General features: G+C 43.2%; 1 protein-coding gene across 5 annotated transcripts in view; it reads left to right on the plus strand.

Annotated features, from left to right (window-relative positions):
• The window catches only part of DPP6 (dipeptidyl peptidase like 6), a 1,162,044-nt gene that overhangs the window by 279,037 nt on the left and 868,310 nt on the right, over nucleotides 1-14,697 (plus strand). The window lies entirely within an intron of this gene.

A 14,697-nucleotide genomic window follows, 5' to 3' on the forward strand; every position in this document is an offset into this window, starting at 1 on the left:
AGGTAATTTATAGATTCAATGCCATCCCCATCAAGCTACCAATGAGTTTCTTCACAGAATTGGAAAAAACTGCTTTAAAGTTCATATGGAACCAAAAAAGAGCCCGCATCTCCAAGACAATCCTAAGTCAAAAGAACAAAGCTGGAGGCATCACGCTACCTGACTTCAAACTATACTACAAGGCTACAGTAACCAAAACAGCATGGTACTGGTACCAAAACAGAGATATAGACCAATGGAACAGAACAGAGTCCTCAGAAATAATACCACACATCTACAGCCATCTGATCTTTGACAAACCTGAGAGAAACAAGAAATGGGGAAAGGATTCCCTATTTAATAAATGGTGCTGGGAAAATTGGCTAGCCATAAGTAGAAAGCTGAAACTGGATCCTTTCCTTACTCCTTATACGAAAATTAATTCAAGATGGATTAGAGACTTAAATGTTAGACCTAATACCATAAAAATCCTAGAGGAAAACCTAGGTGATTTCTCTTTTTATACTCACCTTCTGAATCCAAAATGTTAGAAGCTAGTAAATTCCCCCCATATAAAATACATAATGATAAATTCAGAGAAAGATTCCCTAAACTGACTTCAGCAGTTCTTACATATAATAGAAACCCAGACTTGCCTACCATGATTTTGTTATTGTTGTTGTCATAGCCTCCTTCATTCATTTGACAAATACTCGTTTCTCATCTCCAGTGTTCCCGGCGCCGTGATAAACACTGGTTATGAACAGCAAAGGAGAGGGAAGTAGTTCCTCCTCTCAAGGAATTTGTCCTCTGCTGGGGAGATACAGGGAGGCATCCAGCAGTACAGCCTGTCTGTCTGGGAGGAGCCCCCCCTGCATGCAGGAGAAAAACACAGCATGGCAGATTTTTCAATTTTTTAAAAAAAATCATGTGCTGATTTTATAACAGATTTTAAATATGACCTACCAGTACATTACAGTTCATCGTTTTTGAAAGGCACTGTTGTTAACAATGTAGCACCTTCCCATCACTGGTATCTCAGTAGTCACCAGTCAGAGCAGCTCCTAGCAGACTCCAGAATCGTATTAATATCTTCCATCCGATCACCTCTCTGAAGACTGTTTGTAGATAAGTGTGGCTTAAATGAACTTTATTCTAATGAACTTCTACCCTGTAGATGACAGTTTTTGCATGAACCATAATCAGACATAGATCATCTTAGGGAATATATAATGGGGAAAATAAGACTTGGCCAGTAATGGTGGATGTTCAGCGACGTGTGTCATATGACTAGATGGATGAATAGCACAAGGTAAAGAGTGTTGTGTTGTATAATGCAGGCACATGCAGATGTTATGAGGACTCGGCCAGGCTAGTAGTAACTCCTTAAAGAATCATGGAAGAACTCAAAAGCCATGAAGTGGCGTGTGAGTTGGACTTTGAGCCTATGGTTGTACCATCTGGAAATTTAATTTCACAACATCCTGGAATGTGTTTCCAGTGAATGAGTCATTGAAATAACAGAAATCAGTGGACAAAGATTACTGAGAATTTTCCTGCAAGATGCAGCACTCAGACCTGGGTTTGAACCCAAACTCTCTCCTACTTTCACCCCAGGACTTTTCCACTATAAGACAATGCATGTGAAACACATGGTTATAAAGCTACCCCAAAGTTGAATCTTTTGTTATTCTTCAGTAAATCCCTTCATGGGATGAGAGTTTACGAATAAATTCAGAGTTCATCTGGAGATACCCGGTGGATCTCTTGATGTGTTAGCTTCCCAGATACATTGCCAGTTTACAGGAAAACGTGCCTTTTAAAAACTCTGATTGAAAACAAATTAGCTGGGTTTTTTTGACAGATGAATCTATAACTTTTCAAAGATCAGAAAATTTCTGTTCTCCATGAAGACGGGTGCAGAAGTGACCAACTAAGGCTACTCTCCAAGGCCCTCAGAGTCTGTCAGCCATCACAACATAGCCTCTTTCTTTTTTCTGGATTTCTTTTTTATTCCATGATAGGTGGACTAAGGCAATCTGAGCCCAGTAATGCTTGTTTTTAATTCAGTGTCATCACTATCTCTCACCCAGCGTTGTGTCCCACCCACCAATGGCCCAGTGAAAGGTGATCCAAGATCCCTTCTGAATCACTGAATTATTTGCACACAAACTCATCTATCTGATCTGTCCATCCTCCATGACAAACAGAAATTAGGTTCATTATCTGCCCTCCCCTTCCTCCTGGAATATCTGACTCTTCAATAAATGAGAAGTCAGAGTTGTGGTTCATTTACTGACTTGGTTTTAATATTTCGGAGAGCATTTAAAACATTTGTAGCGCAGCAGTCTTCCTTTTCACAGGAAACAAAAGTCTTCTGAAAGGCAGTCTCATTTCCCATGTGATTATTGGATACAGAAACCGTGTGGTCAGAAGGAAGGGGCTGCCCTGAGTCAGCCCAGGGCTCCCGGGGCTGGACGGAGCTTGGATTTCTGAACTCCCAGGGCGCCCCCAAGTGGCGATGTCAAGCTCCAAGTTGCTCTCAGTGTGCTCAACAGCAGCGCTGTTACAAGGTTCTTTTTGTTCTGTTCTGCTTTGGCTTTTCTGTTGTTTGTTCGGCTGGTCTTATTTTTGGAGTTGACTGAATTCACCAGAGGGTTATACAAATCAAAAACTGCAAGTGAAGAAGGTCTACCAAGTTGTTTTGCAAAGATACGGGTGCTATCACGGGGGATGCTGTGGGTGTGGTATGGGTGGGAAAGAGAAGCAGTAAAAAGAAAGGAGAATAAAAGAGAAATCCATGAAGCAGTAAGAAGTGCTTTTTGTCACTCTTCTCATGCTGATTTATTCACCTGGATCAAAATCAGGAAAAACACACGAGGTCTAAGTCATCAAAATAGGTTGCAAGATAAGGCAGCACGCTTCATGAGCCTGTTTCTCTTGCTTTCTGTTCTCAGCACTAGTTCTGTGTAAGATGACCTGCCACATAGACTCTGCATTAGAATCTGTTAGTGGCTGACCCCTGCCTTATATAAACAAGGCTGGTAAATATGGAGTGAGACTCACATTCAACCAACAATTCTATGGGCTGGATTAAGACTCAAAGTCCCTAAACACTCATCAAATCATGTTGCCTCTCCCATAGGCAATTCCAGAATGAAAATTTATTTTGTTAACGAATAAAAGCATATCATGTGTGCTGAAAGTATTTTCTCCCACATATTCTGGGTACAAAATTCTATATATGTTCGTAGGGGCTGGAACATTTTTCCTTTAACTGTGATTCTTATTCCAATTACTAGTTTTCTGAATGCACACTTAGCCCGCGTGCTGTGGGGCCCGTGCAGCTACTCCCTGCTGCCCCCCGCAAAGAAGATTTCAAGCCTGTCATCTTCAACTCACAGTAGCCTCGGTGGAGTGGGTTCCAAACTGACTCTTAGGATACCAGCTCAAAGTCAGTCTCTTAGGAGTCTCTTTAGGGCGATGGGGTTTTGCATTTCAACACAATTTAAGTATGAAGTGCAGATAAACATAAGAGTGCTATTGTAAAAGAAATTTGCTAAAGCATTGATTCCTCTTCCCCTCTCCCTTCTCTTCTGTCCTTCCTCTGCCCTCCTCTTTCAAACTCATACTCCTCTTCTGTGGCTTTATCAATCCTGGATAGAAAATATCTCACAGAACGTGTTCTCTTCTCTTCACATATTTAAGAGGCCTTTGAGCATGGACACACATTTTCCTCCAGATTTTCTAGTTAAAGAAATGTGCAAAAATCAATAAAAAGCCCAAATACAGTGGTATTTTTCCCCAGAGTCATGGACAACAACAAACATCAGGTAGGAAAGCTTGATGATTTTCTTTTTAGATTGTGAGCTGCAGTCAGCCGTATGTGTTTCCAAGGTCACATAAAAGAAGTTTTGGGGTTTCCCCTCTATAACAATCGAATGGCCCTCTCAGGAGCTCTGTGCTTAAGTAAATCTGATAGGATTGGCCTCTCTTAGCATGCTCGTGCCAACAGATGAGCGTCTGATGCTCAGCGACTTATCCTGGTGCAAGAGTCTGGCAGTGGAAGAACCAGGAGTGCAGTGTGTCCTACAGGAACGCTTTTGGCTGTGAAACAATTCCTGGCTGAAAGGGGTAAGCCTGGGGGATTTTATCTGGGTAGGAAGAGGATTCTGGTTTTAGTTCAGTAACTGCATGCTATCAGCAGGGCTCAGGGTGTGCATCCTTGCAAACACTGGTCCCTTCTTCTCATGGTTTCAAAAAGGCTACAGCAGCTTTGAGTATCAAATCCTCACACAACTATGTTCAAAGACAGAAAACAGGAGGAAGTGATGTTGGCAGGCCAGGGGAGAGGTCCCTCCTCTTTTACCAGAGAGAAAAATAATCTTTGCCACAGCCTCCCAGAAAACTTTTTATTCATCAAGCGGACACCCTTGTAGATATTCTATATTGGTAGGTAAGTAAGTGAGAAGGGATATGGGTGCAGCCCTGGGGCAACCAATGAAAGGTTGGTCTTACCAGCAGGTGTTTCGTTAAGAGGGAAGAATACATGAACCATATATAAAACAGGAAAATTTATATAGTTTCCTCTTGGAAAACAACAACAACAACAAAAACCTTCTGATCTTATCCAAAACACTAATTGGATGAAAAATGTCAAGCTTTTCTCAGTGTTTGGTGCAGTACAAACCTATGGTTTATTTCTAAGTGGAGGAGAAATAGAAGATAGCATTGTAGAACTCTTCCGTCATGCCAAGAGAAGTTAGATATGACCAATACGATGAAGGGAAATGATAAGGTGACATTATCCCTGAGCTAAAAGTCACCGAATCTGGGACAAGGTAAGGGCTAGTCAACTTGTGGAGCTCTCCAGCCCCCTTCTCAATGAAGATTTTAAGGCAAACTAGAATTGCATTAAATTTAATGATTATTTTTCCTCAAAGACCAATGACTTCAATGAGATGGAATAGTCTGTGGATCACTTGCTTTTATTCTCTTCCTATAGCTGTGAAAATTGATTCAAGAAATTGCCAACTTTCCACTTTAATCAGGGTAGAAACCAAGAGTTGGGTGTGGTTTATCCATTGAGATGCTCTATGCATTGGAGATGCTATCATTTAAAAAACATAATGGAGAGTGCTTTTAATCATATGGACAAATCCAAGCAGGCTGCCTTCCCAGGAAATCAGGAGCTACCTATGAACTTCTGGGCTTGAAGTTTTTTGATTCGTGGACTTAATAAAATGTAGATGTAACCAGAGGGTACAAAGTGAGTACTGGCCGGGCACAGTGGCTCACGTCTGTAATCCCAGCACTTTGGGAGGCCAAGGTGGGCGAATCATCTGAGGTCAGGATTTTGAGGCCAACCTGGTCAACATGATAAAACCCCGTCTCTACCCCAGCTAAAAATACAAAATTAGCCGGCCGTGGTGGTGCATGCCTGTAATCCCAGCTACTCAGGAGTCTGAGGCAGGAGAATCACTTGAACCCGGGAGGTGGAGGTTGCAGTGAGCTGAGATCATGCCATTGCACTCCAGCCTGGGCAAAAAGAACGAAACTCTATCTCAAAAACAAACAAACAAACAAAGGACCTATTCCAAGATTTTCATTAAAGCACCCAGATAAGTATACCACCTGAGGATCAGTATTGTAACCAGGTATCTTATTGGAAGTCTTATGTTTTATGTTGGAATATGCATGAGTTCAGTATTCCATCTCCTGGTATATTTGGATTGGATAATTTTATGTTATTTGATAAAATTGCCTACTCAAGGAAGATAGTTATCTTAGAGATTTGAATATCTCAATTGGGAAACTCGGCATTCACTGAGACCACAATCAACCATTTACATCTCATTTTGAGTTGGACTTGAAGTTGTGGATGATATCAGAGCCCTGAGAGAGAGAAATTTAAAAAGGAATCCTGAAAGGCAGATGTAAATATCGCCCTACACTGCTGCTTCTTTTACCCCAAGATGGCTAAGAAAGCCTTCAAAGTCCTTTGAAAGCATGAATTTATCCAACTTTTCCCACAAAGACTGAAATGGGTCTGCATCAGTGATGTAATTTGGGTATTGCTGGGTTATAAAGAAGCACAATGGTGGTGATTATGGGTGCGCTGCAGAGGACTGAGTTGATGGAATCCCATCAGGGACTCAGAGCACAAATTCCGGGAACAAACAGGACCCGCCTCGTCCTGCTGCAGCTGAGAGTCAATGTTGTTGCTGTGTGAGTGAGGAAAAAGGCTGATCAAATTGCAGGCTCATGTGACTCATGGATTTATTTAGGCAATGGGCAATTTCAGTGTACCTCTCAAGCAAAATATAAAGATAAGTAATTGTTGAATTACTTTTTTGATGACCAAATTACTATGATTTGAAATGCAATTAGTAGTATAGACAAACCTATTTTTCCCCTTTATGAGAAGGAAATTGTTCGGAAATGGGTATAGTGGTGCTGATAAAGTTACAGTCCACAGTGAATTAAATTACCCACGAGAAGCAGATACATGACTTCATTTCAGTTTTATTGCTCCTAATGCAATTTGTTTTCATTAATGAGAGCCCACATATATGCATGAATCAGGGTTTTGCACTGATATCTCCTGCGTGGGGTATTTCTTTTTCCAGGATAGGTTTCATTCTCCATATTTAAGATCTATTGTGTGTATATTGATATTTGCCTGTAAATATTAAACACACACATGTGGTCCAGAGAATATGTTAAAATTCAAGAAAAACTACTGATCTACCTAAAGTAGCATCAACCCATTTTTAAATTTGTAGATATTTCCATTTGTACATGGAAATTTAGAGGTAATCTTAAGTGATGGTGAAAAACAAAAATAAATGGATTTTATAATGAACCCTTTACCATGCTTTAAAGGAGTGGATTCAGGAAAATTAAGTTCATAAAAGTCAGGTTTCAACTTAAAATGTTTATTGACTTTATTGATTTTTAATTAAGGACAGTTTTTTTTTTATTGCATTAAAAAAGCAATGAGTCCAAACCAGAGGCACTGAAGATTTTTTATGAAATCAGTTTTTGAAAGTAAGTCTTTTTTTTCTTTGCAATTCTGCAGAGTTCTTCTGCCAAATTGCATATGTTCTGGCAAGATGGGAAAGGCTCTCTGCTAAGGTACAAATTCAGAGTATCTCAGTTAAGCCACACAGTTGTGGTATCTTAGTTTGACCATATCTTTGCCTTTGCTTTGACAATTCCCTTTTGACTTCTACCTTCTTCCTGACATGAGCCTTAAACATCAATTCAAGGGCAAAACAGCATCTGAAAATGTCCTGCAAAGACTAACTGAACGGCATTCTTTTTTGATTCTGAATAAAGTCTTAGCAAATATTTAGGAAACAAAAACAAAAAAACAAAAAAACCTCCCTTCCTCATTTACATGGTTTCTTTTAAATGAAAAATCCTTAGCCTTAGGAGAATCCTTGTTCAATCCTTTAAATGTGTAAGCTGTTACCTGAGACCTAAGCAAACATTTGGGACATCTTTCAGGTCACCTTGGTGCCATGAAGAAAACCACTCTAGTACATTGCTCCTAGTGCAGTGGTTTTCAGACTTGTGCATGCATCAGAATCATCTGGAGAGCTTTTTAAATGCAGCTTGCCCGGCCCCAGCCCTGAGTTTCTGTTTCACTTGGTCTGAGATAGGGCCCACAAATCTGCATTTCCAACAAGTCCCTGAATGATGCTTTTGCTGTTGGTCTAGAAACAAGTCTTTGAAAGCCACTGTATGAGTAGATTAAAAATGCTACTCAGTGCTCCTACAATAAATAAATTACAGCTTTATTGTGAACACATTTGCAAGCTAGTGGTTTCTAACAGTCCTTTTGTAGTAAGACCAGCAGTGCTCCAAATGTACCAAAAGGAACAAGAAATTGAGAAAATGGCATCTATTCAGAAAAGCATTATCAGTCTGATAATTTTTAGTATCAGTCTTGCTTCACTTTGAGAAGTATTGACTATTATCTGCATGAAAGCAAGTTCACTTTAGTTCATCATTTCATCCTTAGGACGTAGCACAATGAATGGCACATAGTCAGCGCTCAGGTATTAACTGAATAAGTGAAATGCCTTCAAGAAGCATTGACTTCACCATGCCATTTTTCATGCATTGATTTGGCTTGAATGACAGAAGCATGCTGTTTAACCAATTATCCTCAGTGACTTACCCAACAAGTATTTATTCCAAGACCCACATTTCTGCTGGTTAACTATGATTCAGCTGGTCTACACTGGGCTTAGTGAAGAGACTCTGCTTTGTGCTCCCCAATTATCTGGCATAGCCCCAGGCTATAGGTTGTATTGAGGTCTTCTCCAAGTGTGTTTGTTCTCTGGGCCAGGCCAAAGCATCCGCTGTTAATAGGGATATGTTTTTGTACTGTGGATCATCAGAGTACAGAAGCCAGCCAGTGTATGCAAGCAACTGCAAAGCCTCTGCCTGCATGCATGTCCCATTAGTCCAAGCAAGTCACATGGCCAGTCTCAAAGTTAGGGTGGGAGTAGGTGTCAGGGGACAGGTTAAGATGCTTCCCTGCAGGGGGCATGGGCTGGAGAGTAGTATTTGCTGAACAACATTCCAGGCTGTTACAGTTTTGAATATGGAAATAAAGGCTTATTCCATTTAGGACTCAAAGATGAGTGTTCAGGAACTGGTTATTTATAGACTGGAAATGCAATCACATTTCTCCACTATATTATGCTCTTGAAAGAAGGGGCTGCTACTCAGACTGCCCCACTGAACATCTGAAAAGGTGGTTTGTCAAGTAGAGGAAGACCCTTCCCTCTTCCCTCCTTATGTCTCAAGTCATTGTGTTGTTGGAAGAAGAGATGGGAAGATACACTGGAATCTGTAGTACTTGGACCTGGGGGCCAACTTGCTGGGCTTTTCTTACTTTGTTATTTCTGGCAGACAAGCCTTCTCTTTCGGGGGTGAATTAAGTTGTGCTCACACTCAACCCTCCCTAAATCTTAGTCCAGATGCACATTTGAGAAATACACGATATCCCCTTCCTTTATTTGTAACTGCAGCCATTTTTAGTGAAGTCAAGTTTTCCACTTTCTGTAACTGTTTCTACTAGCCTACAGGAGAGTACCAATTTACGTGGCAGGATTTGATGAGTTGGCACTGGCTCTGTTTTTTTTTTTTTTTTTTGTGGTCAGGAAAAGACATTGCATTTGACTGACCCTATCTTTATCTATCCATTTTGGTTTCACTGTTGCTTTGAAATCAAAGCCTGAAAATGCCTCTGGGCGACCTGATGCCAATGCCCCCAGAAGACAGTGTAAGCCCTTGTTCCCTGTGGCTCACACTCAGTTCTAAGGCTGACCATACGGCAAGCAGGACTTGGTCCTTCACAAGGCATGCCAGTGGTCAGCAGAGACAACAGATACAAGCTTTCGCTTCTTTCTGAATGCAGCCATCACCTCTCCTGGTTACAAAATTAAAGCCCTGAAGTGCAGAGACTCATTCCTGCCACTTTAACACTGAAGGGAAGCATATTTAACTTAATTCACCTGACCCTAAGAAGTGTGTGGTTTGAAAAGGGCAAGGCACTCTAGGGGCACTTTGGAGCAGATGTCATATCTCTTTTAACCTAATAAAGCTTCATCTATGAACTAAGATGTTTTGGCGAACAACATGGTTATGGTCAAATGATCACCAGGGACAAACAGAAACAGAAGACGGTCTTCTATACCCCACGCTCCAAAAACCTAAGAGCCTTGGGAAGCATTGTGGAAACAATCATTGTGTCACCAGAGAATGGGAAATGACAGGAGTTTGCGCCTCCTCTAGGGGGAAAAGTGATTATTTGGTTAATTTCTGAGGCAATGTTGGGTAGTACAAGGCAAGATTTGATAAATATTCAGAGGGCAGCAAGGAAGTTTTAGAGAAATTTTTATATACTCTATATATAGCCTACAGATGTTGATCCAGAGAAGGGACATGAATGAAGGCAAGACAGCAGAAGTGAAGAAAGGTAGTTAGAAAGTGGGAGAAGAGGAGTCGATTATGGTTAAATGTAGCAAGGCAAGATGAAGAACTACGGGAGAATCCTAGAGGAAGGTGGTAAGGTTGTGAGCAGTCCTCCAGGGGGCCACAGAGAAAACATGGGGTGAGGTTGGCACCAGCCATTGAGTAGGATCAAAGCTTGTGCAGCTCACCTGGCAGTAAACCTTAACACTCGTGTTGATCAACCACTGTGTTTGTGTACATGACGCCAGTGTAGTTAGTTGTATGTACACTTTGAACTGTGTTTAAGATCCAAGCAGTTACACAATGGTAGGGCTAAAATGCAGAGAAATGTGCTATTGGGAGATTGAAGCTTAACTTTACTGATGTTAGAGAAAGGCTATTTATTGGGTTAAAACAAATAATTTACATAAAACATAATTTTTAAGTATTAAGTTGAAAAACCCCAAATTAACCCAATTCACACTTGAACTCTTTTTTCCAAAAGCCTGAAATAGAAATTCCTGTTTATGTGTGTGTGTATGTGTGTGTGTGCTGGATATTTCCTGTTTGAAAGTGTAAAAGGTCTTACTACCCAGCCCCTAGTTGAGAGTTACCTTGCAAAAAACAAAAACGGAAACAAGAAACCAAACATGTTTTGAGAGATAGAAAGTGAGAAACAGATTTTCAGAGTGGAGAATATGCCTTTAATGTATGCATTTAGCATTGTGTTTTCTCAAGCTACCGAGATTTTTAAAATGTTCTCCCCATTTATGAATTCAAGGAGATAATATGTAAAAGACAGTGATGCCCACTGTTTTAGGGAAGACCTTCCTTCAGACTATGCTAACTTAGCCATTTCATTTCTTCAAATATTAGTATTTGGAAAAGCAAAACAGTCTTAAATATGGTTCTGTCCTTCTCCCTTAGCACACAGAGAAAAGGGAAATAAACTACAGGATATAATTCTCTCAGAAATAAGAAAACCTCTTAGCTAATAAAAATCATGCTTAGGCTGCTAAACTCAATGGATGCACTTTTGTTATTCCTGCAATGCTTAGCTTGCAGGTAGACCAAAAATTTGCCTTCATTGTCATTTTAAAAATGATTATCCAACATATTTTGCAGCATCTGCCTAATCCCAATGACTTATATTTGTTTTGTAAATTTGTTCTAAGGAAAATAAACACACATCCACACCTTTGTCATAAATAGGGAAGCAGTAATCATATGAAACTAGATAGAAAAATGGGTTGGGGGCATTTGGTTTGGAGCAGCATGGAGGAATTAAACTCGACATAAATAATTTGCAAAATATTTTCAAAAATATTTTCTCACACTTACCCAATAAGTAGGAATAAAAATCTGCTTCATCACCATAGTGCATTTCAGACATTCAAGGAGAAATTGAGTAGAGGGAAATACTGACATGTTTCCTTCATGCCCGTTGGGTACTTTTGCTCCTCTTCAGGGTACCTTTTTCCTTGTTTGTGTGTGTGTGTGGATAAGAGTAGGTGAAAGGTGATTAGAGACAAGAATTGAATTAATTATACATCATAAACATAACATGCCATAGCTTTCCAGTCTTTAAAATTGTATCACTTCACTCATTCTAAAATACTAACCACTTTACTCTTTTATTGTGGGACCATGGCGTCCTCACACCCTCGACTGCAATGTGTGTATCCGTGCTTAAAACAAATTTGGATGTGTGGGTGCACACACATGCATGCACATACACAGGAGGTATAGAATAAATATTTATTTATTTATTTATTTATTTATTTATTTATTTATTTATTCAGAGATGGAGTCGTGCTCTGTAGCTAGGCTGGAGTGCAGTGGCACAATGTCGGCTCACTGCAACCTCTGCCTCCCAGGTTCAAGCGATTCTCCTGTCTCAGCCTCCCGAGTAGCTGGGACTACAGGCGCCCGCCATCGCGCCCAGCAAATTTTTGTATTTTTAGTAGAGACGGGGTTTTACCATGTTGACCAGGATTGTCTCGATCTCCTGACCTTGTGATCTGCCTGCTTCTGCTTCCCGAAGTGCTGGGATTACAGGCGTGAGCCGCCGCGCCCCGCCAGAACTTTCTTTAAAATGTCCCTAGAAGCACCGCGTTCAGTCTGCAAGGTGCAAGAGTATAGCCAAGCGCTTTTCAAGTTGGGTAAAGGGCGCTCCATCTGGATCATCCGTGAGGAACATCCTCGTGTTCATCCATGCTGTTTTCAGTCCTCCCCAGCATTCTGGCTCCTTTCACACCTGCATCTTTCAGATGCTCGCTCTTTCCTGCCCTCCTCCCCTGCCCTCCATTTCTTATGCTTAATTGTGAGATTTGCTTCCCAGCACAAATTTTTACTTCAACTCTTTCCCCTGTTGCTTATGAGTTTTATGGTGATTTCATTTTATAATTTTAAGCAGAAATCGCTTATCATATTTTCTTAAATAATTTAATTGGGATTTTAAACTTTAGCTAGATTATAGTTACCTACAGTGCCTTGAGAATATAATTTTTTTTTTTTTTTTTTTGAGACAGAGTCTCGCGCTGTGTCACCCAGGCTGGAGTGCAGTGGCGCGATCTCGGCTCACTGCAAGCTCCGCCTCTCAGGTTCACGCCATTCTCCTGCCTCAGCCTCCGAGTAGCTGGGACTACAGGCGCCCGCCACCACGCCCGGCTAGTTTTTTCTATTTTTAGTAGAGACGGGGTTTCACCATGTTAGCCAGGATGGTCTCGATCTCCTGACCTCGTGATCCACCCGCCTCGGCCTCCCAAAGTGCTGGGATTACAGGCTTGAGCCACCGCGCCCGGCCGAGAATATAATTTTTAAAAGTGGCACATATGCATTCTTTATCCCACAATAGTATTCTATGATTAATATGCACACATCTATGAAATATCATGTATGATACATAAACTATTCTGTATGATTGTATTTTGTATAAACTATATTAGCATGACATTTAGTTTGTGTAAAAATATGCATGTATATTTCATAGAGAGCGTGTGTATATTACCTAAGTGGGACCCTAACTGCATCTATATTTAGTGAAATGTCAGGATCGCGATGCTGCGGTGAACAGCATGAGCTTTCTTTCATGTCCATGTTAGGAGAGGCGGCTTTCTCCCATCAAAAGCACAGCTGGGGCAGAGGAGGGGGTTGAGAGCAAGGTTTTCTATCGATCTAATTGTGGTGACTTTTAAAGTTTAGTTTGATGGCTCTGTTGCCTCTGTCTTCAAAGTGGAGCAGCTGAAGCTCTCCCCACCCCAGACCTACCTGCGTGGCCTCTCCCATACAGCAAGTCTTGCTTAGCTGTTCCAATCCTGGTTTTACTTGGTTTTGTATTTGCTGTTAAAAAAAAAAAGTGTTTTTAAACTCATGTTTCTTCATAGTAAAGGGAAGCTACTGTGGAGTAAACAGAAGATGAGTGTGGTACAAATTTTGGTTAAAACCGAAAACTACACACTGGATTGAGAGCTTGGGGAAGGGAGGCAGGTGGAAGGGACTGAAGGAGGTCTCTTCCCAGGAGACTGGTTCACCAGCATTCAGTTTCTCCCCCGCAGTTAGGGAAACAGAGGGAGCTTGCAGTTTCAGGCCCAGGCAGGCCTCTCTCTGGGCTTGGGGCCATGCCAGGGCTGGGGGCGAGCCTGCAGTCGGCCTCACGCGTGGTGGCCTAACCTGTTATTTTGAAACCCTCAGTGGAAACAGTCGTGGAAACCCGGGAGGAGCAGGCGGCCCCACGCAGTCCTGGGAGATGAAGCCAACACCCTACCTCGATGTGGAAGGGGGCGGTGGATTGGGCAGGGGCGGGGTCTCACAGGTCCCCCCTCTGGAGGTTGAGGTTCCCGGCCTTTGTTGGAGCTCAGGATGGGACAGGTCCCTCCTGGCAGGGAAGGGGCGCACAAGGAGGAAGTGGGGACGAGAGTCGCGCGCCCAGCAACTCCAGAAGGACAGAGAGGAGTGCAGGAGGGAGCGGGAGAGGGCGCAGGAGGGTCGGGAGGGCAAGAGAGGCGAGGCCGGGCCTGGAGCAGAGGAGCGGAGCCGGCTGGCGCGGGTGTCCACACAGCGGCGCTGGAGTGCGCCTTCCTGCGGCGGGGCGGGCTGCGAGCCGAGAGCGCGCGGCGAGTGGAGCCATGTCGCCCTCCCTCGCTCTCGGCGGGCATAGTGAGGCGCAGGCTTTGGAAAAGTTGCGGGCAGCCGGAGAGCGGAGCCTCTGCCTGCGTTCATGATAATGAGAATGGAGTCGCGGTCACAGCCGGGCTGGCTGCGGGGCGCAGCGCCCGCCAGGGGCGCCTGGGCCTCTGGGCCTCCACCGCCGCCCCCCGCCCTTTCCTGTCCTCCTCTGGAAAGGGGCGAAGGGACCGGGCGGTTTCGGAGGGAGCTGGGTTCTGGAGCGAGGGCGGCCTCTCGGCACCAGCATCGCCCGACCGACCACCCCGCGCCCTCCTGGTGGCTCTCCCTCGCCCCATTCGTACCCCAGGTCCTCGGGGTCTCTCTGTTGTTGCTTCAAGTTAGGCAAAAGGAGCTGGGGGCGCGGGGAGCCCACCGCTGCGGTGCCTCGTGGCTGGGGCTCCCCGGGGCCGGTCGCACCTTCGTCGCCCCCTGGCCTGCCTGCCTCGACCTCCGCGTCCCCTCGCACAGTCCGCTCGCGTGATACGGGGCACGCGCGGCACGACCTTCGGCGGGGCCGGAGTACCCTGAGCTCCCCGGACTCCCCTACCGCCCCCACACTCACGATCTGCGCGGTCCCCG

Source organism: Theropithecus gelada, chromosome 3 (genome assembly GCF_003255815.1).
Source record: "Theropithecus gelada isolate Dixy chromosome 3, Tgel_1.0, whole genome shotgun sequence".
NCBI lineage: Eukaryota > Metazoa > Chordata > Mammalia > Primates > Cercopithecidae > Theropithecus > Theropithecus gelada.